Raw genomic sequence first — 26,918 nt, 5'->3', positions numbered from 1 at the left:
AGATAATATTTTCCTTCTCATTTTATTCTAGTTAAAAAGAGACACAATGCTGTGTGATTAGTTCGAACGCGTAAAGGAATGAGCGTGTCAAGATCGTCGGTTTGTCAGACTAAAACTCAGAGTTGATGCGGCAACATTGCAACGTTTTGACGTCAAAATATAGATGACGTATGTACAAAATAACTTTGTATAGACTATACCATAGAAACTCCTACTTTTTTGAAGTCGGTTAAAAATTAGGTACTCGTAATAAATCCATGTGTAAAAATGCAGTAGACCGGCGTAATCTCTGTGTATTGATATCATTAAAAAATTGACCGTCTCATTGTTCGAAATTCTCCGCTTTCCAGTCGCAGTTCGCGTTTCCCTATTTTCCCTCTCGGCTTTCGCCTAACGTAACACAACATCAAGCGAACTACGGCTCGCAACACAATTTCCGACGGTCCAATCGATAGTCGCCGCTTATAAATCGAGTGAACGGAATCTGACATGGACACCGACTAATTTCGGCTCAGTTTCAGTCGCTGCGAAATGGCATTAAGGGTCGGTTAATCGACCCGTCGTTAAACTAATGGATAACCATTAGTTTGATGGTAATATCGGAGGTCGCCAGGGACAATACGCGGCGTATATGGAGATGCCGCTCTTACTCTTTTTTTGGAGGAGCATTAACCCAAATAAGTTATGCGTTCCAAATGTTCTGGCATTTGGCGTTTATAAGGACCGTGAATTAATTTCAAGGGTTTTTGGGATAATTTGTAAATTATACTGTTTCATATTACACAAGTTTGCAAATTATTTGATGCCCTCTACCGTGGCAACATATGCAAACGATACAGCAATCTTAGCATCCCATGAAGATCCAGTCACAGCATCAATAAACCTACAAACCCACCTGGAGCAAATACAATTATGGTTGAAGACATGGCGCATTAAAGCCAATGAATCAAAATCCACGCATATAACGTTTACCCTGCGTAGAAGAACATGTCCATCAGTGAATATCAATCATCGTCAACTCCCCCAAGCAGAGCATGTTAAATATCTTGGTATGCATTTAGATCGACGCCTAACCTGGAAAAAGCATATACTCTCTAAACGAAAACAACTGGGACTAAAATTATATCAAATGTATTGGCTCATTGGGCGCAAATCCAATCATTAGATAACAAGGTATTGCTGTATGAGTCTATACTCAAGCCCATTTGGACATATGGAATTCAACTATGGGGTACCGCTAGCAAATCTAATATATCCATCATTCAACGGTTCCAAAATAAGGTGTTGTGTGCCATTGTTGATGCTCCATGCTATATTTCAAATAAAGTGATACAACGCGATATTCCTCTAGAACCTATAACGAGTGTAATTCAACGTGTTTGTGTGAAGTACTTCGAAAGGGTGTCAGTGCATCCCAATGTACTCGCTAATCAGCTAAACATGCGACGTGATAGTGAAGTGCGTAGACTAAAACGTTTAACACCACCTGATCTGATTACTGGACATATGTAGACTTTAGAATAAGCATTAGAATAAGACTAATTAATTAAGATAATATTTTTATACAGAAGATTGCTTAATGAAGTGATTTTCTACATGCCATGTATATATAATATAGACAGAAGAAATACTTATTGCCAATAGGGCAGATTGTGGACTCACGAAGAGTAATAAAAAAAAATTGATGCCCTGAACATAGATCGATCGATCCGTGCGTCGAAGTCGAACAGTCGATAGTCGCAAAACAGTCTATTGTCAAAAAACTGACTAGCGACTGAAAATGGTAATCGTTTGTGATGTCAGACGATGATATACGAATCCTTCCCTGTATAAATTGTGAGAGAGGAAAGGACAGAGATAATTGCTTGAGGTAGTTAATTTTATATGTGCTTATATCTTCCAACGGTAGTATAAACGAGACGGAGATGTACAAATTCCTTGACGTACTAACTTTAAAACAAAAAAGGAAAAAAAATACTGAATACTATTAGCATGCAATTTATAATTTAATTTTAAACGAAGTAGAATTACTTTTATATTTGAATGTTTTGTGCTGTATAGTTAATATAGCAAAGTGCTATATTAATAAACAATAAATTGTTATTTACAAGCAAACTACCAAAAAAACCCATAAAACTACATATATTACAAATAAATCTATGTAAGCATAAATTGGGTACATTTTTGTCAAGTCGAGGCTAGGACGACAGAGCCCGAACGTTAAAAATCAGTCGAATGATACAAGTAGAACCAAAAATAGTAACTACGAGTATACCACTGAAACACTCGAAGGTAATTAGTAACAAAATCAGTCGGACCGAAAATAACGTCTGAAGGGAGTTGACAGAAACAGTCGATAGTAAAAAGTGGTAAAACCATCCAAACGTAATTGAATAATATATTTCCTTTCAACTAAATATCCTGGCGCTCTCTCAAAACTTACACATTCAATGCAAGTACGTATTTATTGAATCCCAAACTTGTATTTAGCGTACCGAACACGGGCTCCAACTTCTTGGTCATAGCGACGTTCCGTATTCATGTAAATTTCGGATTTAATGGATTTTAGTCCTGAATGGAGAGGCGGCCGCTTCAGAATGCGTCATGTAAATTCGATTATAAACGACGGGATTCGGTCGCGTTACAATCGTCGAGGGAATATTGATATTTGACACTTGATGTCAATTTGCATTATGCGACTAATGTTTATTAACATTTTACGTTTGTTATTAGTACTTGTGGTCGAATTTAACCAATTCACAATAGTTTATATATAATTTTGTATGGTATGAGGATAAGGCATATTGAAGAAACCGTTTTATTAGATGCATGAATGTATTTTGATGATTTTCTTACTCTAGAAAAGGTATCATTAAAAAAAATTAATATAAACCATAAAGGGCCATTATTGTTGGCTCTTTTTACTACAATATGTCTTCCAATTTATTGAATTGGCGTTGGTAGACATCTCCAGTAACAGTTTCATTCAGTAGCTACTAAAAAAAGTAACATTTAAAACTTGGTTGCAACAGAAAGGTTAAAGATTAAAAATAAAGTGTTCGACAAGAGACGCGATAGACTCACATTTAAAATACCGAAAGTGGTCGGAAAATAGCCTAGACAGAAGGGAAATGGAAGGAAAATAAATTAAAAGATTGGTCGGAAAAGCTAAAAATATACGACTATATGCGAAATAAGGCATAGATAGCACACAAAGAAACCTCAATTTGACGTCAAACCCAACCAGTGAATAGATTTCGAGAATAGCTCGATTTCCCCAATCAATAAGCTTCTAGTTACAGATGATAGATGATTAGAAGACTGGATAGATGAAAACTGCAGCTTGAAGATCTTTATATCTGAAGGAATAATTCTATAACAGGGTATGCAGTGTAGTTATCACAAGGAAACCTGTCCATTAATTCACCTTCATATCCAGATGAAATGAAATACACTCTATTTTTCCTTTAATGGAGCTTGGAGATTTAAAAATCTTCAAGAATACCTTATCTTAGAAGACCGAGAGGCTAGTGGTAATTTTAAGACATTGAGGAAGTTTAGGGAGTAGAAGACACTGATATAGTGAGAGAGAGATAGATGAGAAAAGACCCGGCCACATATATAAACTGATCAACTGGTCAATTCTCCTTTTTGATATAAAACGTTATTTAATATTATTAATTTATTAATTAGTTATTCATTATTATTTAATAGGGGATAAATAGATAGATAGCTTATATAAAAAGTAAATAAATATATGCATCACCTCCACTATTGACTCACATGATCTTGGATGGAGCATGGATAGAGAAAAGCAAAAACAGAGAGATATAAATAAAAGAATAATGAATGAAAATAGAAGTTGAATGTTTTAGATATTCAATACTAGGCATTACTGTAGACACAAATGTATTAACACCAATAAATTAGCTGAAATGTTATCGGAACCTAACATAATATCATGTCTATAAAATAATGATTTTAAAGGATTTACAACAGATGGTGTTACTGTGCATTAACTTGTAGCGACCGCTACGACCCTTTAGGCCACCACGCATTCAGCAAGTTCAAAGGTTGGCAACGTCGGTGGATTGGTACCATGCGGTTCCCGCATATAAAAGACCACCACGACGACGTCTCGCTTTCTTTTCTTTTCTCTACCCCCTTGTAATAGCACCACTTCCACAGCGCTACCGTACTTCCTTTACCTAACCTAATATCCTGTCAATTCTCCCGTCGACCACATGTATCAATCGTAAGTTAAAATAAACAACTTTGATTCAACCAGTGTTTTTAGTTCTTGTGCAAATTCCTTCCAAGAATAGTAGTGAGTGTTCGGACAAACAATCGCATCGATGGCCACACGTATCGACCGACCCGACGAACATTCCTACAAAATAACATCGGATACATCCATATCAGGACATTTTATTTTTCTCAGTTCAATTTGAAGGAAAAGGTGGCTAAAGTTCATCTAATGCTGCGTGAGGCTTACGGTAGCCATCATCCATCGATTTCAACATGTGAATACTGGTTTTGGCGTTTCACAAGTGGTGATTTTGACACCGATAGGAAAGAGCGTTCTGGAAACCCAAACAAATTTGAAGACGAGGACTTGAAGGCATTACTCGATGAAACCATCAAAGAAAAGACGAAAGACGATTGGAATACGAGCAAAAATACAGCAATGCTGTTCTTCAGTATAACAACGCTCCAACGTGTTGCAAAACCGGCGAAATCACGCTTGGAAACATTAAAATGGGAAGTGTTTCCCCACCCGCCGTATTCTCCAGACCTTGCTCCTTTTGATTACTAGTTGTATAAGCAGCGGTTGACTTCATATGGAGATACATCGTTCTTCCAAAATGGAATTCTTATTTTGCCTGAAAGATAAGGAAGGGGCTATCGCTGGACAATACTTTGAAAAAAATACATTGTACCGATTTTTCACAATAATGCTCCAAATTAAAAAAAAACCTTTAAAATTAAGTATAGGTCTAATAGAAAAGAAAAAGAGAAATAAATTAAGAATAACGAGTTATGTTTACTAGAAAAAAACAATATAACGAATTGCTATCTTCCGTTTTTCATATTTCCTCGACATCTTTCGTGGAAAGCCACGGCGTGATTAAAATTTTCCGCGGTTACTTCAGTTTCCCGCCACCAAGGGTTTTAACGGTCGTTGAACCGGCAACTTTACGCCGCAGACAGCAGCAACTCAAAGAACTGCTCCGACAAAAGGACACCAATTCATTTGTTCATTTCGGATCTCTCATTTCTGTTGTGTCTCATTACTATTCCAGCGATTCGTTGACTATAAAAGGACCATTTTCATTCGGTAAAGTGTATACGTTTGACATACTCTTCAGTTATATTTTAACGTGTTGTTTTAACTTCCATGAAATCTTCTTTATATGTTACTAGCGACCCGCCCCGGCTTCGCACGGGTGCAATGCTGATACTAAATTAAATACACTACAGAAAAAATATGAACGTTGTATATAAAAACATAGCGGCCCGCTCCGACTTTGCACGGGCATAAAATATATATGCCTATGTCACTCAATGAAAACATGATTAAAATCGATCCAGTATTTTTGGTTCATTCATTACTGCCCTTGGCCTGCACGCATTAAATTTGGAGTAAAACAATTCCTCTTCCCCTATACTTACTATGAAGATTTCCTGCTATCTTTGGAATATCTAAATTCATACAATTTTTATTACATTACACATTTTTAAACGCAAATTTTAAATTTGTAATATCTCCGAAAATATTTCTTTAATTTACATGCTGTAAGGAACCATATTGATCTATATTAATTGCACACTGTATTTAAGGTACTTAATTCGATAAGGATTAATGCCGTATTGCTTAAAATAGCTTCGTAAATAAGCCATTTTCTCACGTAAAAAGTAAACAATAAAAATGGTTAATGTGGGTTATCCCTAAAAGATAAACATATACCATCGCGGACTTTTTTGTAGACCTTTTTATGGTGTACAATACTGTAGTACATTAATTTGATCTAACTCGTAGGGTTAGGCAGCGTTTTTGCTAATTGCTAAATAAGCCTAAAGAAATAAGTTAATTTACGACATCACGTTAGAAACCTCTAAAATTAGCAATGTTGCCTTAGTATATTATGCATGTATTATACATATAAACCTTCCTCTTGAATCACTCTATCTATTGAAAAAAACCGCATCAAAATCCGTTGCGTAGTTTTAAAGATTTAAGCGCACATAGGGATATAGGGACAGAAAAGGCGACTTTGTTTTATACTATGTAGTGATATTGCCGCTGACTGCGCTGTTATCTACCTTCAGTTTTTACCCTTACTGTTGCTTTGTAAAGCGAATATTATTAATTAAATATTTTTATCGTGTGGCAGCTGTACTGAATATTAGTACTAAATGTTCCTCAAAAAATAAAAACAATATAAGTTGGATTCACCGAAAAGAAAATCTTTATATACCTTGATGTTAGTTCTATTTGAGAATAAATATATGAAATGTATAAAACTGAGTAGATACTCTAGAAAGTATCCATAGAACAGTTAGGAACATGTAGCTTTTTGAGGTAAGTTATCCCTTTATACACTGTTAGGAAACATAGGATTTAAATAGTGCAAAGATAACCAATGAAGAGGTCTAACAGAACTTCCAGGCATTGCTTTAACAAAATACAATTTTTAAAAGCACGTCATCAAATTAAGGAAAATTTCTTATTTCAACTTGAATTTAGACATATATATTTCAAAATGGAATATTAGGTCACCTTTGGCAAGATGCTAATAAAAAAAGTGTATTGTACAACGAATATTGATGGAAAAAGGTAAATGTTTCTAGAAACAAAAATGCTTTTCTTCCTTTAGCAGAGTTAGTGTTTTCCTCTAAGTTCAAAAGCGGTTACCATGGAGAAATTAACCTTAAATATTTGATGTGGTTTGAAAATCAGCTCCTAAAGAACTAGGAGAAACCATTAGTTGCTGTTATGGATAATGCACCATACCATAGCATACTGATGGAAACATTCTAACCAGTGGATGGACAAAGGATCTAATTAAGGAATGGATTGCATGACAAAAATTAAATTTTGAAACTGAAACTTTATGGATGTTGGATTATGATTCAATGTTGGCAAATCCAAGATATGGTGATAAGAGTGAAAACAACTAAATGTGAGTATATAATTAATATAGAATAACTGTTGAAAATCGTATTGTAGCCTATAAAAGACTTATGTGCAAGTATATGTGTGTGATTGTTCACAATAATGAATTACTGAGGAATACTGAAGAATATTATAGAGATAGTTAATTCCAACTGTTTTGCAGATATGGTGAACGTATTAGGAAAAAGGCAGCAATAAAATATAATTTTATCAAGAAAAAAGTATACAGGTAGTAACAGAAGAACAAAACAATGACATTAGAATGACTTGATAAGAAAACACAGCAACGAAGGAAACAAGAACTAAACACAAAGAGGTAAATGTGCTTTCTACTGAAAGTAAAATATATTACTTGGGTATACAATTATAAATTAGGTGGATTAGGTCTCCAGGAAATGCCACTACATAAAAAATGACCCTAGAACTCAACGACTCTAAGCTACAAACTATTATAGCTATATAATTAATAGTAGTAGTCCTTCGATAATACACGTATTAGATATACTATAAAGCTAAAATATAAAGAGGTGAGAATATAATTAATATAGAATAACTGTAGAAAATCGTATTGTAGGCTATAAAATACTTGTGTGCAAATATATGTGTGTAATTGTTCACAATAATGAACTACTGAAGAATACTGAAGAATACCTGGTTAAAATGATTGAGGAGATAGTTAATTCCAACTCTTTTGCAGATATGGTGAATGTGTTAGGGAAAAGGTAGCAATAAAATATAATTTTATCAAGAAAAAAGTATACAGGTAGTAACAGAAGAACAAAACAATGATATTAGAATGACTTGATAAGAAAACACAGCAACGAAGGAAACAAGAACTAAACACAAAGAGGTAAATATGCTTTCTAATGAAAGTAAAATACATTACTTTGATATATAATCGTTAATTAGGTAGATTAGGTCCCCAGGAAATACTACTACATAAAAAATAACCCTAGAACTCAACGACTCTAAGCTACAAACTATTATAGCTATATAATTAATTGTAGTTTAAGTCCTTCGATAATACACGTATTAGATATACTATAAAGTTAAAACAAATTATATTTAGTGATATTATTTTTGTTTCATTACTTTATTTACACCAATAGTATAATCTATTTCACTACTGTAATAAGTTTAATAAGTTACTTTTAACATTGGTAGTTATTTACTTACAAATATCGTGGACAAAACGTATAACACTGGAACGTAACTACACCACTCTGGATCTACACACCTGAAAACCAAAAGAAAATCAAATTAAGACGCTGATCTTTATCAAAGAGGAACATTATAAAAAGAACGGCCCGTTTTAAAATAGCTTTTTCGAATTTCGAGTGCCACTCTAGACATACGCCATCGGTATTTCTTTTTTTGTCCGTTTCCTACAGTGGACAGTGCCAGAGAGAACCAATTAAAGTCGGCTAGCACCTTCTCCGACCCCAGATGCGCGCAAATAAAAACATATTTTGGATATGTTCGAAATGTTCGGATCGTCGCTGACGACATCCGCCGTCGTAAATTTGAATAAAGCGACGATTAAGTCGAGTTATGTATTAAATAACTCGAAATTGTTGAATGAAATGTTTACGAGATGTTTTGGACATAGTAGAGTGGTAGTGTTTATAAACAGTTGCAGTTTTCTAGTAAAAAGTTCGTGTTATATCGTCGTTATTATGGTTTTAATTATGCTATTTTTGATATTTTTGTGTTTTAAACAGTAATGCAAGAAGAAGTTTTGGCTGTTTATTAATATTGTTTATCACGCTGCATTCGTTTTGAAAAAATAATATTTCTTTATTCGTCTTTCCTATAAGAGGATTTTTCAAAAATTTTAAATTATTTTCGGAGATAAAACTGTTTTAATGACTAGTGTTAGTTTAGTGTATTTCTCGAATCTACTTTTTGCGAGACGGTTGAATCAAAGTAAAAATGCTGAAAAAACTTATTTTTCTCGAACAGCCGAAATCGGGGAAAAAATATGTTGGAATTTTTCATTCTCGTAAGCAGCCAGAGAACCTACAGCTTTGTCACACTGTCTAAAACACCAAGAGTTGACTGCAGCTGAACAACTCTTATGTTAAGTCACCCAAATATCATTTTCTTATAATGACAGGTACGCTATTACAAAAAAAAGTTCGTCAATTAGTTTACCAGTCAGTTTTTGTTAACCATAGGCTTTCTTTCATAGACCCTTCTTTCTTTTTGACATTATTATTATGCTTCTTAGTCATGAAATTGTAGTTGTTCTAAAAAGAATGTTACTATAATGAGTTTTTAACGTTAGATTGTATTGTATGTCAGATATCTTTAAAATTATAAATTCTATAGAAATTTAATATAGATTATCGTCTCTTTCGAACCAAAATACATATATTATGGGAATATTATCTTTATCTTTTTTTAGCCACATTTTCCATGTATATTGTCGTGAAAATTTGCGATTATTTGCCATATTCACCATTTTTGCTACCATTTCCGTTCAAATAATCACAGGTTTATGAAAATTATACGACTTATGAAGAAATTTACGGTAAAGGTATAGATAAGTCAAGTGAAGGTAAAGATATTTTGATAAAACCTTTAGTTCTTAAATTACATAATGAAAATTGTATTTTCAAAAAATTAGTTGATTTCTGTTTATCTCACATATCTTAAAAACAATAAGCTTTAAAGAGATTTAACATGGATTTTTGTTTATTTCAGCCCAAATTACATATATTTTGAAAGCTTTATCGGAGAGCATTACACATTTTGGCACTTTTTCCATATATATAGTCGTGAAAATTTAGTATTTTTCGCCATTTTCACATTTTTTATTGCCATTTCCATTCAAACAATCACAGGTTGATGAAAATTACAGAAATTATGACGAATTTTACGAGGAAACAAGTGGTTGTATCAACATTTTGATACAACCGTTAGTTTAGAAGTTATACAACGAAAATTGCATTTTAAAAAAATGAGTAGGTTTCTTTTTCTATCACATATCTTCAAGCTAATAGATTCTAAAGTGCTTTAAATTGGATTTTCGTTTATTTCGGACCAAAATATATATATTTTGATTATTTTATCCTTATCGGAGAGATATACATTTTTCAGTCATGAAACAAATGAATATAGTCAAGAGATAATATTTTGGTATCGAAACTTGCGATTAACACCAGTATTATTTTAAATTTTCTTTGATTAAGGACCGATTAGTATTTAGTACTAGTTTACAAAAACCACAGATATTTTTCCATGCGTATTATTCTTACACCAATCACTATAACACTATTGATTTTTTTAACCCCTTTCCTTTTAACTTTTCTCTGTTTCATTCAAATATTTATTTAACCATATACGCGCTAATAGTTTCAATTTCGAACTACATTATCCAGTGTTCGTCCTGTTTGTTTATCAGACCATCCCGACATTTTTATAACCCGCGTGCCTTTACCAATGTCGTAAAATCGATTCTAAAAATAGGCGATTTTTTAAGGCCAAATCAGCCATAAACGCTACCCGGAACTTTCGTAAGAAAAACAACGACTTTCCTTATTCTTGGTGCAACGTTTGTAGTGATTAAATAACAGTACAATGTTTCATTGTTGGTGTTACATAACTACAAGAAAAATAAGCATTTGAGGCATAAAATGCAAAGTGAAATATCGAGTTTTGGAAGATAATTAGGGATGTACTATTTCAATTTTCCTTTAACATTTTACGGTAATGTAAGCCGAATTTTCTACTTGATAAGCTACTTCTTTTCATGACAAGTAAGTCAGTTGATGATGGATCTCAAAACAGAACAGCGAACTATTAAACGAGTTAATGATTCGGAGCAGTGTGTGAAGATGATCTAGAGTAAATCCGAGTTTTTGCGTCGATATGTGACAATGTCTATACGAAGTTTATACCTGATAATACTCTGATGTTCTTTAAACTATGACTGAACCTCTTTGGCTGTGTGTATGGGTGCATTATCTTCTTGGAATATGGCAGTGTTTGGCAGCAATATGCTAATCCTAGTAAGAATGTCGACTGTATACACGATATTGCCGACCAAATATTAACGGAACTTCCCCCATGTTTAACTGTAGGAAACATCAAGTCCGGATCTTGGAATATTTTCGGAGTTCTCAATATATAAACCCGATCGCTTGTAACAATGTAAACGATAATTCATCGAACCAAACCAGATTCTTCCAATCATCGAGTGTACGGGTTTTATGAAATGTAATATTTACAAGTGGCTCTTAATCAATGATTCTACTAAATTTTACCTCAATGAATTTTAATCCCAGGTCTTTTTAAAGGTTACTGACCCTAGCATTCCACAAAACTCCCGCTGTTTTCATCCGAAAATCTCAATAGGCCGCGCTCTCAATGCCAAATGCAGTGAAGCCTCGTTTTTTTGATTTATCAGAGCAATAAGCAATAAAAGAACAAACCTGAAACAAGCGCAGTCACATGGTTATTCGTACGATTCGGCCCCGATATCCGGCTATTTGTAGAGTTAAATATAAAACGAATTCCACGTCGATTTCGATACCTTACTGTTGGGCACATACAACAAACTTGTTTCAATAAGATTCAACTATTAATTTTGTTTTTCTTTTTTATATTTACGATGTGATTGTGCAAGTATTTTATCAGAAACATCAACTAGGGGAAATATTCGTTTTATTACAAAAGTTCCGGTTTCAGCAGTAATATTTATAGTGGGTTCGGTCTTCAAACCGTCAGCTATTTATAGAATTAATTTTACGACCTTATTAAAGGCGCGAGGATTGTTAAAATGTCACGATGGAATGATAAACAAACATACAAAATAATGGGATAATGAGGTTGAATATTGGCATTATCAACATACACAGAAACTCAACGTCATAATTTTTCTGTGTAATTTTGTTGAAATTTCTTCCTTTGTTCGTTGTAATAATGATATACTTGTCGAGAGAAGAATCAGCTTATCAAAAAAAAAGAAGACAAGTTGATCGTTTACTGAACTCATTCTCGCGAGTAGACAGAGATCTTAAAGCTTTTAAAACACCAAGAGTTGTCTTCAGCTGAACAAGTGAGTCAGAGAGCATAACAATAAATTCGTCAGTTAGCTTACCACTTTTCTTTTTTGCTTTTTAACTTTCTTGCTATCATTTTCCTTCAAATATTTACAGATTAATGAATATTTTAGGTATTATACATAATTTTACGCTAAATTATAATATGCTATATACATAATCAGTCCCAAATCAAAAGATATACAAAGAAAAGTGTATTTAATATATGAAAAATGAGTGGATTTCGGATTATACCAGATACCTTGAAATATATACTAAACTATACATTTTAATACAGTTTAACAATGATTTTAGTTTCTATCACCCCAAAATACATATATTTTGAGAATTGTATCTTTATCCAAGAGGTATTTTTTCGATATAATCATAAATGTGCAATTTTTGACCATTTGTGATCTCAACATTGAATGATAAACAAAAATAGGAAAAACTAGAATAAAGAGGTTGAAAATTGACATCATCAACAGATACAAAAAGCTCTGATTATTGTAAAAGTTTGATGTCTAAACAATTCTCATGATACTTCTATGTAATATCGTTAAGAATTTTTGCTGTAATATTCATATATTTGTCAAGGAAATAATCAACTTAAGAAGAAAAGAAAACAGGTGATATTGGACTGGTAATAGTTTCCTGGTTACTCGAAGAATTTATTGACATAGTTTGCTGAAGTGAAGTGCCCATAGAAATATTAGTTACCATAATCATTTTAACTAAATGTAGCTCAATTTCGCCGATACAGTGTTCAATTTCTTCTTTCAATACAGGAATAAACTCCAGAAGAGAATTTGGCGACTGATTCCATGGTTGGAACAGGCCACGTACTTGGGTCTACACTTAGACCGACGCTTTAAGTAAAAAAAAACCAATCCAAAGAGATCAAGGCATATCAAAGCTGCTACTGCCGTTCGGTGACAGGACCAGCAGGCAACCTTTTCCTATCAAATATCTCCTGTATAAGATTATCAGCTTATTCGGTTGAACCAGGGTTGCTAATACCAATTTATCCAATTCCAGTAGCAAGGACAACACAATTTTGTGTTTGGGAACAAGTATATAATCAATGCTATCTTCATGATGATCAAGCACATGACATGTTGGTTAAAAACCAGCATGTCATGATTTTGACGCTGCCCATCCAATTTTTGTATTGCCACATATTTCATTTGGAACTGTTGAGTTGCAGATAGGTTTCCAGCGAATATAAAAGAAAAGGATCCCAGAAATCAAATCGCCTGATTATGTCTGACGTCAATGTCATATGAAATTCTTGACATTTTCGTCTTTTTCCAAGTTTCCCATACTTTCTCCAGCTTTTAATCTAATATATATTTCGTCTAAACCTAGAAAATGTTGAAATCCCGTATTTTCCACGTATAATACCAATCTTCTATAAATCGCCAATTAACATAATAGCCCCCACGGATAAGCGAATTGTGCACAAATTGGCAACGCTGGGTCCTAAAAATGAACCCATCAGGAGAATCCTCAATACGTTGAGTAGAACAGCTCGTCATTACGGGTGGGTCTAACATCACCAATTAATCGATATTAATTAATAATATACGAACTTAAATCAATGGCCCAATCAAAATATATCATATTGTAATTGGGAATAATGTTTTACAATACACGTTATATATTTATAAAAGTATAAAAAAGCGTTCGTTTTGTTTCCTTGCCTCGATATTTAACTTACCTAAAAATGGGTAGTAAATTGAAATACATTAAAAAATATACGTACGTATACAAGAGCTATTTCGAAGGTAAATAAAAGCATGGGTAAAGCCGGAGATTTTTCTTAAAATTCGTTTGTTTTTTACATTCTCCCGGGCACTTCTCGTACTGGCTTTTGTTTTTCGTTATTTTTTATATTTTTCTTCCCCTTTCCAATGCCTCTTCCAGCAGGGAAACACCAATTTCCACTCCGGATCGAATATGGAGAAAAAATGTTCAGCTACATGTCATAATGTTTTATCTCTGAATGTTATATAGGGTAATAGAGTATATTAGAATATTTTAATTTAATAAGAAATAGTAATTTCTCATTATAATTACGAATTACATATGATGGAACATAAATCAAATATATGTTATCATTTTGTTGGTGCTCTTTTGTTGACATTTTCTATGACCGTTTTACGCTTCAGTAAGTGATCTTCTGCAGAAACTTATAAAATCGTGAAGAAGATGATAATTTGACAATTTTTTGTGAGCGGGGACTTTGGCCAACTACAGGCGTCAAAAATGCAGTTAACGATAAAAACAAAAAGCTTATCATTCTTAAATGTTACCAAACATAAAAAAAGGGCTCATACAATATAACACAACTTTTGTGCTCATTGGGACTTGTAAAAAGATTGTTTTCCTTAGCTGGATTTATTCAATTTTATTCATTCCCTAACAAGATGCGGTTTTTCTGACAGTGCATTTAAAAGTTTAGTGTTCGTGAAAGGAAATTCTTCCTTTACTGATTAATAGACTGCACTAGATTAGTTCTATTTTATTTACATAACCTAAGACCTGGTGTATTTTGTATTTTAAATAAAAATGTTAAAATATTGGCAAATGTATTAATTAATTGAAAGAAAATCATAATTATCAGTACACAATAAATTGCTGTTATACAAGCAAGTATTGTAACCTATATGTACATTCCACTATGGATCGAATATGGAGAAAAAATGTTCAGCTACATGTCATAATTTCTGAATATTATAATATTATATACTCATATACTCACTTATATTCTAATATACTCTAATACCCTATATATAGGGTATTAGAGTATATTAGAATATTTTAATTTAATAAGAAACAGTAATTTCTCATTATAATTACGAGTTACATGTGATGGAACATATATCATATATACCTTATCATTTTGTTTGTGCTCGTTTGTTGACATTTTCTATGGCCATTTTACGCTTCAGTAAGTGATCTTCTGCAAAAACTTATAAAATCGTGAAGAAGATGATAATATGATTATCTCTTGTGAGCGGTGGCCAACTACAGGCATCAAAAATGCAGCTAACGATAAAAACAAAAAGGTTATCATTCTTAAATGTTATCCAACCATAAAAAAATGTGGTCATCCAATATAACACAAGTTTGTGGTTATTGGGACCTGTAAAAAGATTGTTTTCCTTAGCTGGATTTATCCAATTTTATTCATTCCCTAACAAGATGCTGTTTTTCTGACAGTGCATATAAAAATCTAGTGTTCGTGAAAGGAAATTCTTCCTTTACTGATTAATAGACAGCACTAGATTAGTTCTATTTTATTTACGTAACCCGATGTATTTTGTATTTTAAATAAAAATGTTAAAATATTGGTAAATATATTAGTTAATTGAAAGAAAATCATAATTATCAGTACACAATAAATTGCTGTTATACAAGCAAGTATTGTAACCTATATGTACATTCCATTATGGATCGAATATGGAGAAAAAATGTTCAGCTACATGTCATAATGTTTTATTTCTGAATATTATATAGGGTGTTAGAGTATATTAGAATATTTTAATTTAATAAGAAACAGTAATTTCTCATTATAATTACGAATTACATATGATGGAACATAAATTAAATATATGTTATCATTTTATTGGTGCTCTTTTGTTGACATTTTCTATGACCGTTTTATGCTTCAGTAAGTGATCTTCTGCAGAAACTTATAAAATCGTGAAGATGATAATATGATTATCTCTTGTGAGCGGTGGCCAACTACAGGCATCAAAAATGCAGCTAACGATAAAAACAAAAAGGTTATCATTCTTAAAAGTTATCCAACCATAAAAAATGTGGTTATCCAATATAACACAAGTTTGTGGTTATTGGGACCTGTAAAAAGATTGTTTTCCTTAGCTGGATTTATCCAATTTTATTCATTCCCTAACAAGATGCTGTTTTTCTGACAGTGCATATAAAAATCTAGTGTTCGTGAAAGGAAATTCTTCCTTTACTGATTAATAGACAGCACTAGATTAGTTCTATTTTATTTACGTAACCTGATGTATTTTGTATTTTAAATAAAAATGTTAAAATATTGGTAAATGTACTGGTTAATGGGAAGAATATCACAATTATCAGTACATCATAAATTGTTATTATACAAGCAAGTATTGAAACTTGGACATACATCCATATAATTCAATCGTGAGGATGTTAAAAGTTATATAAATACAATACAAGTTTTCCAGAACAAAGTCCTGGGAAGTATTGTAGGTGCACCCAGATAACTAAGGAGACCTGAGGACAGGCTCCATTCTCACGTTATAAGTATACAAAGGGTTACTTAAATATGGTTGCATTTTGTTAAGACAGTGCTGAATCTCTTCTTTCAATTGCACGGGTGGTTGTGGACTTATTGGAATATACTTTGAACTTCAAATAATAACACAAAAAGAAGGGAAAAGATGTTTTAATGACATGTCACACCATCTAATCACTCTTCATTAGGTAACCAGCGGAATAACATCACCAATTTCGAACAAAAGATGGTATTTAATAGGTAATAAATAAGATTATATATACCTGCTATATATAAATATCAAAAAAAAATAAGGTAGTCGATTTAACAGGACAAAATAGATTACCACCAGATGTCGGAAGATTCATAAATATATCAAACGAGCCTTTGATGAATCCAGTGTATTTTTTCTCCGATATGCGACCGGTGAATATAACGACGAAAATACGAGTTCTTCCAGTCTTTTCCTCTTTTAAATTCGAGCCGAGGTGAGATATTGGCCCAACGACACGGTGTTCATGACGGAAAGGATTTTATTCATGGTTGTTCAGCGGCAATACATTTTTTTTGTGTACGTGTGTAGCCAAGAGTTCGGGTTTTTAGAATGTGTGTAACGTTTAATTTTTGGCAACAATACAAAGTCGACGTCGAGAGATAAGTACCGTGTCAAAACATTGGACGCAAATAGAAATTGATTACCGGTATATATTTTCCACGATTTCCTGTGAAACTTTTATGTAACGCTCGGTCAGACGTTCTTGGGAATGTATAAAGGGCAGAATTATGTTTTTTTTTGAATAACTTGTTAGTATTTTGGGACGAAAGAAACGAAAATCCATGTTAAATTGCATCAAAGTTTGTAGTTTTTAAGATATATGATATAAACAAAATCCACTGATTATTTGAAAATACACTTTTCATTCTATAAATTAAAAACTAAAGGTTATAAACTAATTATTATAGTACCATTCGATTCAGTGTAAAATTATTCATAATGACTGTAATTTCCATTAGCTTGTGGCTATTTGAACAGAATTGGCAGCGAAAATATTGAAAATACCAAAAAATCGAAAATTTTCACGACTATATATATATATAAAATGTGCCACAATATTTCACCTCTCAGATAAAGATAAAAGTCTCAAAATACATGTATTTTAGGGTGAAATAAACGAAAATCCATGTTAAAATGCTGTAGGATTGATATTATTTGAGATATGTGGCATAAGCAGAAATACACTAATTTTTCGGAAATACATTTTTCATTGTGTAACTTAAAAACTAAATGTTATATATTAATTATTATAGTACCACTCGATTCAGCGTAAAATGCTTCATAATGTCTGTAATTTTCATTAGTTTGTGGCTATTTGAACAGAATTGGCAGCGAAAATATTGAAAATACCAAAAAATCGAAAATTTTCACGACTATGTATATGGAAAATGTGCCAAAATATTTCACCTCTCAGATAAAGATAAAAGTCTCAAAATACATGTATTTTAGGGTGAAATAAACGAAAATCCATGTTAAAATGCTGTAGGATTGATATTCTTTGAGATATGTGGCATAAGCAGAAATACACTAATTTTTCGGAAATACATTTTTCATTGTGTAACTTAAAAACTAAATGTTATATACTAATTATTATAGTACCATTCGATTCAGCGTAAAATGCTTCATAATGTCTGTAATTTTCATTAGCTTGTGGCTATTTGAACAGAATTGGCAGCGAAAATATTGAAAATACCAAAAAATCGAAAATTTTCACGACTATATGTATGGAAAATGTGCCAAAATATTTCACCGCTCGGATAATGATAAAAGTCTCAAAATACATGTATTTTTGGGTGAAATAAACGAAAATCCATGTTAAAATGCTGTAGGATTTATATTCTTTGAGATATGTGGCATAAGCAGAAATACACTAATTTTTCGGAAATGCATTTTTCATTGTGTAACTTAAAAACTAAATGTTATATACTAATTATTATAGTACCATTCGATTCAGCGTAAAATGCTTCATAATGTCTGTAATTTTCATTAGCTTGTGGCTATTTGAACAGAATTGGCAGCGAAAATATTGAAAATACCAAAAAATCGAAAATTTTCACGACTATGTATATGGAAAATGTGCCAAAATATTTCACCTCTCAGATAAAGATAAAAGTCTCAAAATACATGTATTTTTGGGTGAAATAAACGAAAATCCATGTTAAAATGCTGTAGGATTTATATTCTTTGAGATATATGGCATAAGCAGAAATACACTAATTTTTCGGAAATGCATTTTTCATTGTGTAACTTAAAAACTAAATGTTATATACTAATTATTATAGTACCATTCGATTCAGCGTAAACTGCTTCATAATGTCTGTAATTTTCATTAGCTTGTGGCTATTTGAACAGAATTGGCAGCGAAAATATTGAAAATACCAAAAAATCGAAAATTTTCACGACTTGTTGGTGATTGCTTCAACTACAATCTGAATCATCAATCCACAAAAAATTGTTAATGGCAAAATTCTTCGCAGCACTGTTAATGTCCATCGTATATTTCAAATAGGAACTTCCATAAAGATCTAAAAGACACATCAACAGAGATACCTAGAAGTACTATAATTGCTGGACAATAGTGGACTTACCTGGAGATTGAAAAGACAAGAACCTTTTTAACTAGTATAGTTAAATTATGTGTGAAAACGGTGGTTTAAAACTATGTGGAGTGCGCCAATAGGAGTACATCCATCAAATGCTAATTAATTTCAGGTTTGACTAGGTCTTAACTCTAACAATAATATGAAGAAAACCTGACCAGATAGTTGTAGATAAACACTAGTTTTAATATATATGCCATATGCTTTTCAAATTAAAAAAAAAACTCCCAATATATTATTACTGCTTTTATTTTATAACAAATATATTAATGAACTTTCTTAATATATATATATATATATATATATATATATATATATATATATATATATATATATATATATATATATATATATATATATATAACAAACCTTTATTTTACCCATAGTTACGAATAATATCAGTTTACATTCAAAAACATCATTATAATGCAGTATTTAACCTTGTGGCATATATTTCTGTAATTATCGTATACGCATCCATACGTTTATGTGTTTAACGTTTTACATTCTTAGGGTGGGCATAAAGCCTCGTATGGGTGGTCATACCACATATGCCTGTCGTTAAAAAAAGCTTTTTCCTTCCATCATTACAATTATTTACATTGTATATCGTATATCAAAACTATAACAGAAGAACCGTGGTAATATTAATCGTTTCGAATACAGAAAACCTAATAAGAATGCATACGACAATCGAGTTGGTGTTCTTGATTATAATATATGATAATCAAACTTGTTTCCTGTTAAAAAATAATTAATAAAATATAAATAAAATCCAATGAGTTTGATTCTGTGGCCAAAATAACTGTATACGATGATTAAAAAAGCTGCATTGTTATATTATTAACAATTCCTTCCCATAATTTTAATTGATGACGAAATTTTGTCAAGGAAATGCTATTGGGAGAACGCTAGGTACAGGGGCGAATAGCATAAAGAATCATTGTCCTAGAATATAGAGCAATTAAACAATGAAGTTGGGCACGAAAGCATCAACATATACAGGATAAAAACCTTCAAAACTCAAGCAGAACTAAGAAAAGGCGGGATATAAACCCAACCCTGTTTACAATATTAATGGATTAACATCACTACATAGTATAAAACAAAGTCGCCTTTTCTGTCCCTATATCCCTATGTGCGCTTAAATCTTTAAAACTACGCAACGGATTTTGATGCGGTTTTTTTCAATAGATAGAGTGATTCAAGAGGAAGGTTTATATGTATAATACATGCATAATATACTAAGGCAACATTGCTAATTTTAGAGGTTTCTAACGTGATGTCGTAAATTAACCTATTTTTTTAGGCTTATTTAGCAATTAGCAAAAACGCTGCCTAACCCTACGAGTTAGATCAAATTAATGTACTACAGTATTGTACACCATAAAAAGGTCTACAAAAAAGTCCGCGATGGTATATGTTTATCTTTTAGGGATAACCCACATTAACCATTTTTATTGTTTACTTTTTACGTGAGAAAATGGCTTATTTACGAAGCTATTTTAAGCAATACGGCATTAATCCTTATCGAATTAAGTACCTTAAATACAGTGTGCAATTAATATAGATCAATATGGTTCCTTACAGCATGTAAATTAAACAAATATTTTCGGAGATATTACAAATTTAAAATTTGCGTTTAAAAATGTGTAATGTAATAAAAATTGTATGAATTTAGATATTCCAAAGATAGCAGGAAATCTTCATAGTAAGTATAGGGGAAGAGGAATTGTTTTACTCCAAATTTAATGCGTGCAGGCCAAGGGCAGTAATGAATGAACCAAAAATACTGAATCGATTTTAATCATGTTTTCATTGAGTGACATAGGCATATATATTTTATGCCCGTGCAAAGTCGGAGCGGGCCGCTATGTTTTTATATACAACGTTCATATTTTCTCTGTAGTGTATTTAATTTAGTATCAGCATTGCACCCGTGCGAAGCCGAGGCGGGTCGCTAGTATATAATAAGGATATGTCATATAGGTTCAAAAAATGTGAAAAAAAAATGAAATGATGGTACGAGCTTTTGCAGATGATGCAATAATAACAACCGACAATCCAGATTAGCTACAGAATATCTTAAACAGATGGAATGTGATATTACGAGAATAAGGAATGATAATGGATAAAAGCAAAACGAAAGCCATGGTAATGGCAGAGTCAGACGAAATAAATATCCAAATTGAGAAAGTAAAAATAGAACAAGTAATCGTATTTAAGTATCTGGATATAGAAATCAAATACAGGAGATGGAAAAAAAATACTAGAATTGGAAAAACGATGAATCAGTTCTTAGAAAGGAAATATCAAGCAAAACTAAAATTGGGAGACGTGTGTACTGTGAAAGAGGCATACAAGCAGAAAGCAGGAAGGTAGACAGGATGAGAGAGAAAAAAAAGAACTATATATTGAATCAATGAATATGGGAAGCAACAACAGGATGGAGAAGATTCAGTATCTACAAACACCACTTAAATATAAAAAAATATATATAAAAAGTATTGGCCATTTGATTCTATACATATTGCCAATCAAATAAGTTATGGATGCCATTCCAAAAAGCCGGTATGTTCTTTGAGCAAAACCATTCATCGAGCCATTGCCATTCGACTGGCGTGTGGCATCCATCTTCCCATCTACGGTCAATTGTTTTTGGGTATGCAGTTTCGCATCTTCAAAATTTTTCGGTGTAACAGAAGGTTCTTTGTCTCTCCCATCGAAATCAACACTTTTGAATTTTCGAAACCACGCCTCGCATGTTTTAAAGTTAGATCATGCTCGGGCTCTTTTCTTTTGACTACATAAAATTAATGGCGTTTTCAGGCACGAAACTTGACATTAACAAAGAGATATAAATCTATGACGGTGTTACTTTCGTAAAATATAACATGTATTGCTTTGGATCTTGATGTCAGTAGAACAAAATGGAATATAGTCTATTCAAAGTTTTTTTGTACATACGTCATCAAGATATTTAATGTATTGCCTGCCGCAATTTGTAAATTCGTTTCAGAATCAGACAATATTTTCCTTCTCATTTTATTCTAGTTAAAAAGAGATACAATGCTGTCTGATAAGTTCGAACATGTGACCAAACCAGCCTGTCAAAGTCGTCCGGTTGTCCAATATATAATTATATATGTATATAATTGTGGCTGTCAATATCTGTAGTTTTTAGAACTATAATATCAAAAAAAAATTATATGTGATGACATTTTTGTTTCTTTATTTTATATATATATATATATATATATATATATATATATATATATATATATATATATAAACTAAAATTCAGAGTTCAGGTGACCTTTCGAAGTCACAAATTTAGATGACGTATGTAGAAGAAAAACTTTGAACAGACCATATGTGTCAAATCATAACATCTTTATTAGATACGCTTAGTACAATCTTAATTATAAATTAATTTATTACAACTTTTCATTTGTACTTGCATTAATTCACAAGCAAGACGAGTGCGAGATAATACAACAATATGTATTCCCCAATTATAAAATTATACATATTATATAACTTATAGCTATAGTTTACACTAAAAGTATACACTTTATATAAGTTCGTATGGTTTAGTTCGCTTCAATCTCCTGATCTCTTGTCCAGCAGTTGTATTGCTTCCACGTTAGTATGATTTAATAATCTTCTTTCGTGTTTGAAGGCGAAATCTTGAATAACTTCGCAAATCCATTTGATTCCAAGGTCATCGTGCAATTCTTCGTTGGTTACGTAGAGATAGGGATTGGTAATCAATCGAAGGTCCTTGTTTTGACAGCGTTGGATGACTAGTTGATTTGAATTTTTACTGCAACCCCATATTTGCACCTCATAGGTCCAAATTGGACTTTATAATTGCCTTATAAATCAACCTCTTTGATTTTAGATCAAGTTGAGAGTATCTTCCGACCAATCAGTATAGTTGTTTTATTTTGGTTCTAATGTGTTTTGCTTTTTGTCTAACATTATGTTTCCAATTTAATCTACCGCCGAGATGGATTCCGAGGTATTTAGCAGATTCTGATTGAAATCATTACACTGCATACTTAAGTCTTGTGACATCTGTTGGAAAAACCGGTAATGACTTTCCGGCACAGCTGGTATACATAGAGCAAGAAAGGATAGATACTGAATATATAAGCATCCTAACTGCAGAAACAGAGGTTGTAGAACACTAATAATTTAGTTACACGTCAAGAACAGCCCCCCAAAAAAACGCATACATAAAACATTCGTAGATAAACATCAGTCCGCTCATTACCATCTTGTTAAACTTTACCCCGCATCCACAGAACATTAGGCTTTAAAACATCCTTATAATTAATAGGCTACAGTTTAATATGACTTTATGGGGCTTCTTAACTAATGGCCGATGACGTCAGCGATTTTAGTATCGTCAAGACCCGATATTTGTTGCTAATCAACACCGAATTTCGGCCATTAATTTACCAAAATTTTTTATTGGTATTACATCAGAGAGGAGGTCGCCAATGTGTATATGTGTGTGTCTTCCCATCGACCATCAATCAAGTTATCTCTCCTAATGAACGTTCTTAATAATCCATTTAATTTTTTCGATATATTATGACAGTGAGTTAATTTTGCGGGTTTGTTTTTGTACATTCAAGGCTGACGATAATTTTAATACTTGATCTTTAGTATCAATATTTAACAATATCTCAAATGTGTTTGTGTTGCAAAGTTTCCTGATTTTGTTAATAGTCGTAAAGATGGTTTTTTAACCGAACAAAATGTTCCTTGAGAAGGATAGTTAGTAGCAATTAAAATATTACTTTACTAATATTCTATGCTCGGGTATTGGAGATATATCATGCATTATCTATGATTGAGCGTTGACTTTTCACATTATCACTTACTGTAATGAACAATCTGATATTCTAACAGTTTCTATCAGTTTGATAATCTAACAAGCTAGAAAAATAGGAATAGTTGGGGAAGGAGTTAATAAGGATAATAATGGAGAGTTGAATAATATCTCTAATAAATAAGAGTTCCGTTCTTTCAGTGATGCTCAGTTTTTCAACAAAAAGGGGTTTATATTTTTCATAAATATCATATATAGTCTATTCAAAGTTTTTTTGTACATACGTCATCAAAATGTTTAATGTATCGCCTATCGCAGTTTGTAAATTCGTTATATTCGTTCGAAAATTCCTATATTATCGAGAACAGTTCAATTAATCCCATTCATAAATAATCGACGTTCACAGCTTTGAACGGCTGCCACGCTGGTCGGCGTTGAAAATAGCATGAATGTTAAGGTTAGTATCAGAAAAAATGTCGCAAAAAATAGCAAAACATCGCTATAGTAATTAATTTGATGAATGAGTCAAAAATAAACTCCAATATTTATTTAATTATTATGTTACTGCATAATTTTTTCATTTATATCCTTAACAAATAAGGACTTAAAGTCTAACAACATTTTTTCGGTTTATTCATAAAAAAGTAGATTTAACTTTCGAAACTGTGGTGCGGCTCGGTTTGCTTCATTCGTCTAACTTCTTGCAAGTCGTCTAATAACTGTATTGCTTAACATTGCTGTGAATTAATGACTTAAATTTATGTTTTAGGGCGAAATCTTGGATAACTTCGTAAATCCATTTTATTTCGAGGTCATCGTGTAGTTCTTCATTGGTAATTAACAGGACTTTGAGCTTTCTTTTGGCAGCGTTAGATTACTAGTGGGTTTCATGTTTTAGTTCAACTCCATATATGAACTCATAGGTCTAAATAGGCCTTATAATTGACTGATAAACCAATATCTTTGACCTTAGGTCAACTTGAGAGTATGTTCCGACAAACCACTACAAGAGTTCTTTGATTTTTAGTTTGAACTCTGCTTCTTGTCTAAAGCGGTGTTATAAATAAGAGTGAACTTCGTAAGTAAATATAAACAACTTAAGTATGTCAAACACAATTCCTCCGTTGCCAAATAATCACCAACAATCACCATGCCAAATTCACTCGCGGAATTTTGATGGAAATATTAGAAGGCGTTAGATCTGGCAAATATATTGATAGACACTGATAGAAAAGTATTTTTTAAGCATTTTATGTTGAGCTCATTTTCATTTTAACCCTGATCTAAATATATGCTGAAATACCTCGTTACCTCATCTTCATTATGATCAAGTGTTATCGATATTAAGTATCATAAGCTAGTTACGGCTTAGGTCTCCTTTTTCTTTTTACAGCAATAAAATCGGTTGGTATTTAACCTTAATCGGTACCAACAAATTGTCTGAAATTTAGACCAGTTTGGTAGTAACATTCACCAATTACAATTAAATGACACTTAAATGCAACAGCATTTATTTTTGCTATTTAAATGCCAACTAGAAAAGAATGTGTACTTATTAAAGTCTTGGAAAAATTGTAACTGTATAACATTGTGAATTATTTTATACCTTCTCTCAAAAATTTGGTGAATTATGAACCGTCATATTCACCTGATTTACCATCGTGCCACTGTAATCCGTTTGAAGGACTTGCTTTTTGTCACAAATTTAATTGAGCAAGACTGTTTCTAAACTATTGTTACTATTTGTAAATTGGACAAAAAAATAGTGGCAAATGCGTTATATCCTAGAGGACTTTGGACAGGATAAAACAAGTTAATCTGGTAACCAGTTTTTAACATTTTACATTAAAAAACAACAGCATTGAACTCTAACCTTTCTTTTAATTCTTGTATACTCGTTTAATATACCTAGTTAATATATAAATGAAAAATAATAAAAGGTAAAGAAAATCAGACCAAATATTTGTGTATAATGGTATAATTAATGTGTTTTATAACCATATCAGAGCAACAGAATTATAATTAATAAACACTGACAATATCAATTCTTCGTTAATATAAAATTTATCCTTGAGCATATTTATGTAAATTGTACACATATCTATTAATTAATATGTTTGCTGAACGTTTGTTTTCCTGTTGTCGCCATAAAACTTTATAAGAATGGTGTAACATATGATTATTAAACAAAATAAAAAATAATATTGCTTTTTTTAATGCCTTTCAAGGGCAATATGAAGATGTGAGCTGTCTAGTGATTTCGTTGACTTTTGAACCGACTTCGAAAAAGGAGAAGGAGGTTCTATGTTCGGTATCACTACATAGTATAAAACAAAGTCGCCTTTTCTGTCCCTATATCCCTATGTGCGCTTAAATCTTTAAAACTACGCAACGGATTTTGATGCGGTTTTTTTCAATAGATATATAGAGTTATTCAATAGAGTTATTCAAGAGGAAGGTTTATATGTATAATACATGCATAATATACTAAGGCAACATTGCTAATTTTAGAGGTTTCTAACGTGATGTCGTAAATTAACCTATTTTTTTAGGCTTATTTAGCAATTAGCAAGAACGCTGCCTAACCCTACGAGTTAGATCAAATTAATGTACTACAGTATTGTACACCATAAAAAGGTCTACAAAAAAGTCCGCGATGGTATATGTTTATCTTTTAGGGATAACCCACATTAACCATTTTTATTGTTTACTTTTTACGTGAGAAAATGGCTTATTTACGAAACCTTTTTAAGTAATACGGCATTAATCCTTATCGAATTAAGTACCTTAAATATAATGTGCAATTAATATAGATCAATATGGTTCCTTACAGCATGTAAATTAAACAAATATTTTCGGAGATATTACAAATTTAAAATTTGCGTTTAAAAATGTGTAATGTAATAAAAATTGTATGAATTT

At 32.0% G+C, this 26,918-nt stretch overlaps 1 protein-coding gene across 15 annotated transcripts in view; it reads right to left on the bottom strand.

Moving 5' to 3' along the window:
• Nucleotides 1-26,918, bottom strand: part of rut (adenylate cyclase rutabaga) — a 218,580-nt gene that overhangs the window by 150,960 nt on the left and 40,702 nt on the right. Inside the window, exon 2 of one of the 15 annotated variants that reach the window (XM_076409060.1) lies at nucleotides 8,354-8,414. The exons of the other annotated variants lie outside the window; for them this stretch is intronic. The gene's annotated coding sequence lies outside the window, so the exon portion shown is untranslated. The remainder of the gene's footprint in view (nucleotides 1-8,353; nucleotides 8,415-26,918) is intronic. 15 annotated transcript variants of the gene reach the window in all.

Source organism: Rhynchophorus ferrugineus, unplaced genomic scaffold (genome assembly GCF_030347505.1).
Source record: "Rhynchophorus ferrugineus isolate W39M unplaced genomic scaffold, kcgeb_rfMv2 rfM7, whole genome shotgun sequence".
Taxonomy (NCBI): Eukaryota; Metazoa; Arthropoda; class Insecta; order Coleoptera; family Curculionidae; genus Rhynchophorus; species Rhynchophorus ferrugineus.
This window is presented reverse-complemented; position numbering and strand designations above follow the sequence as displayed.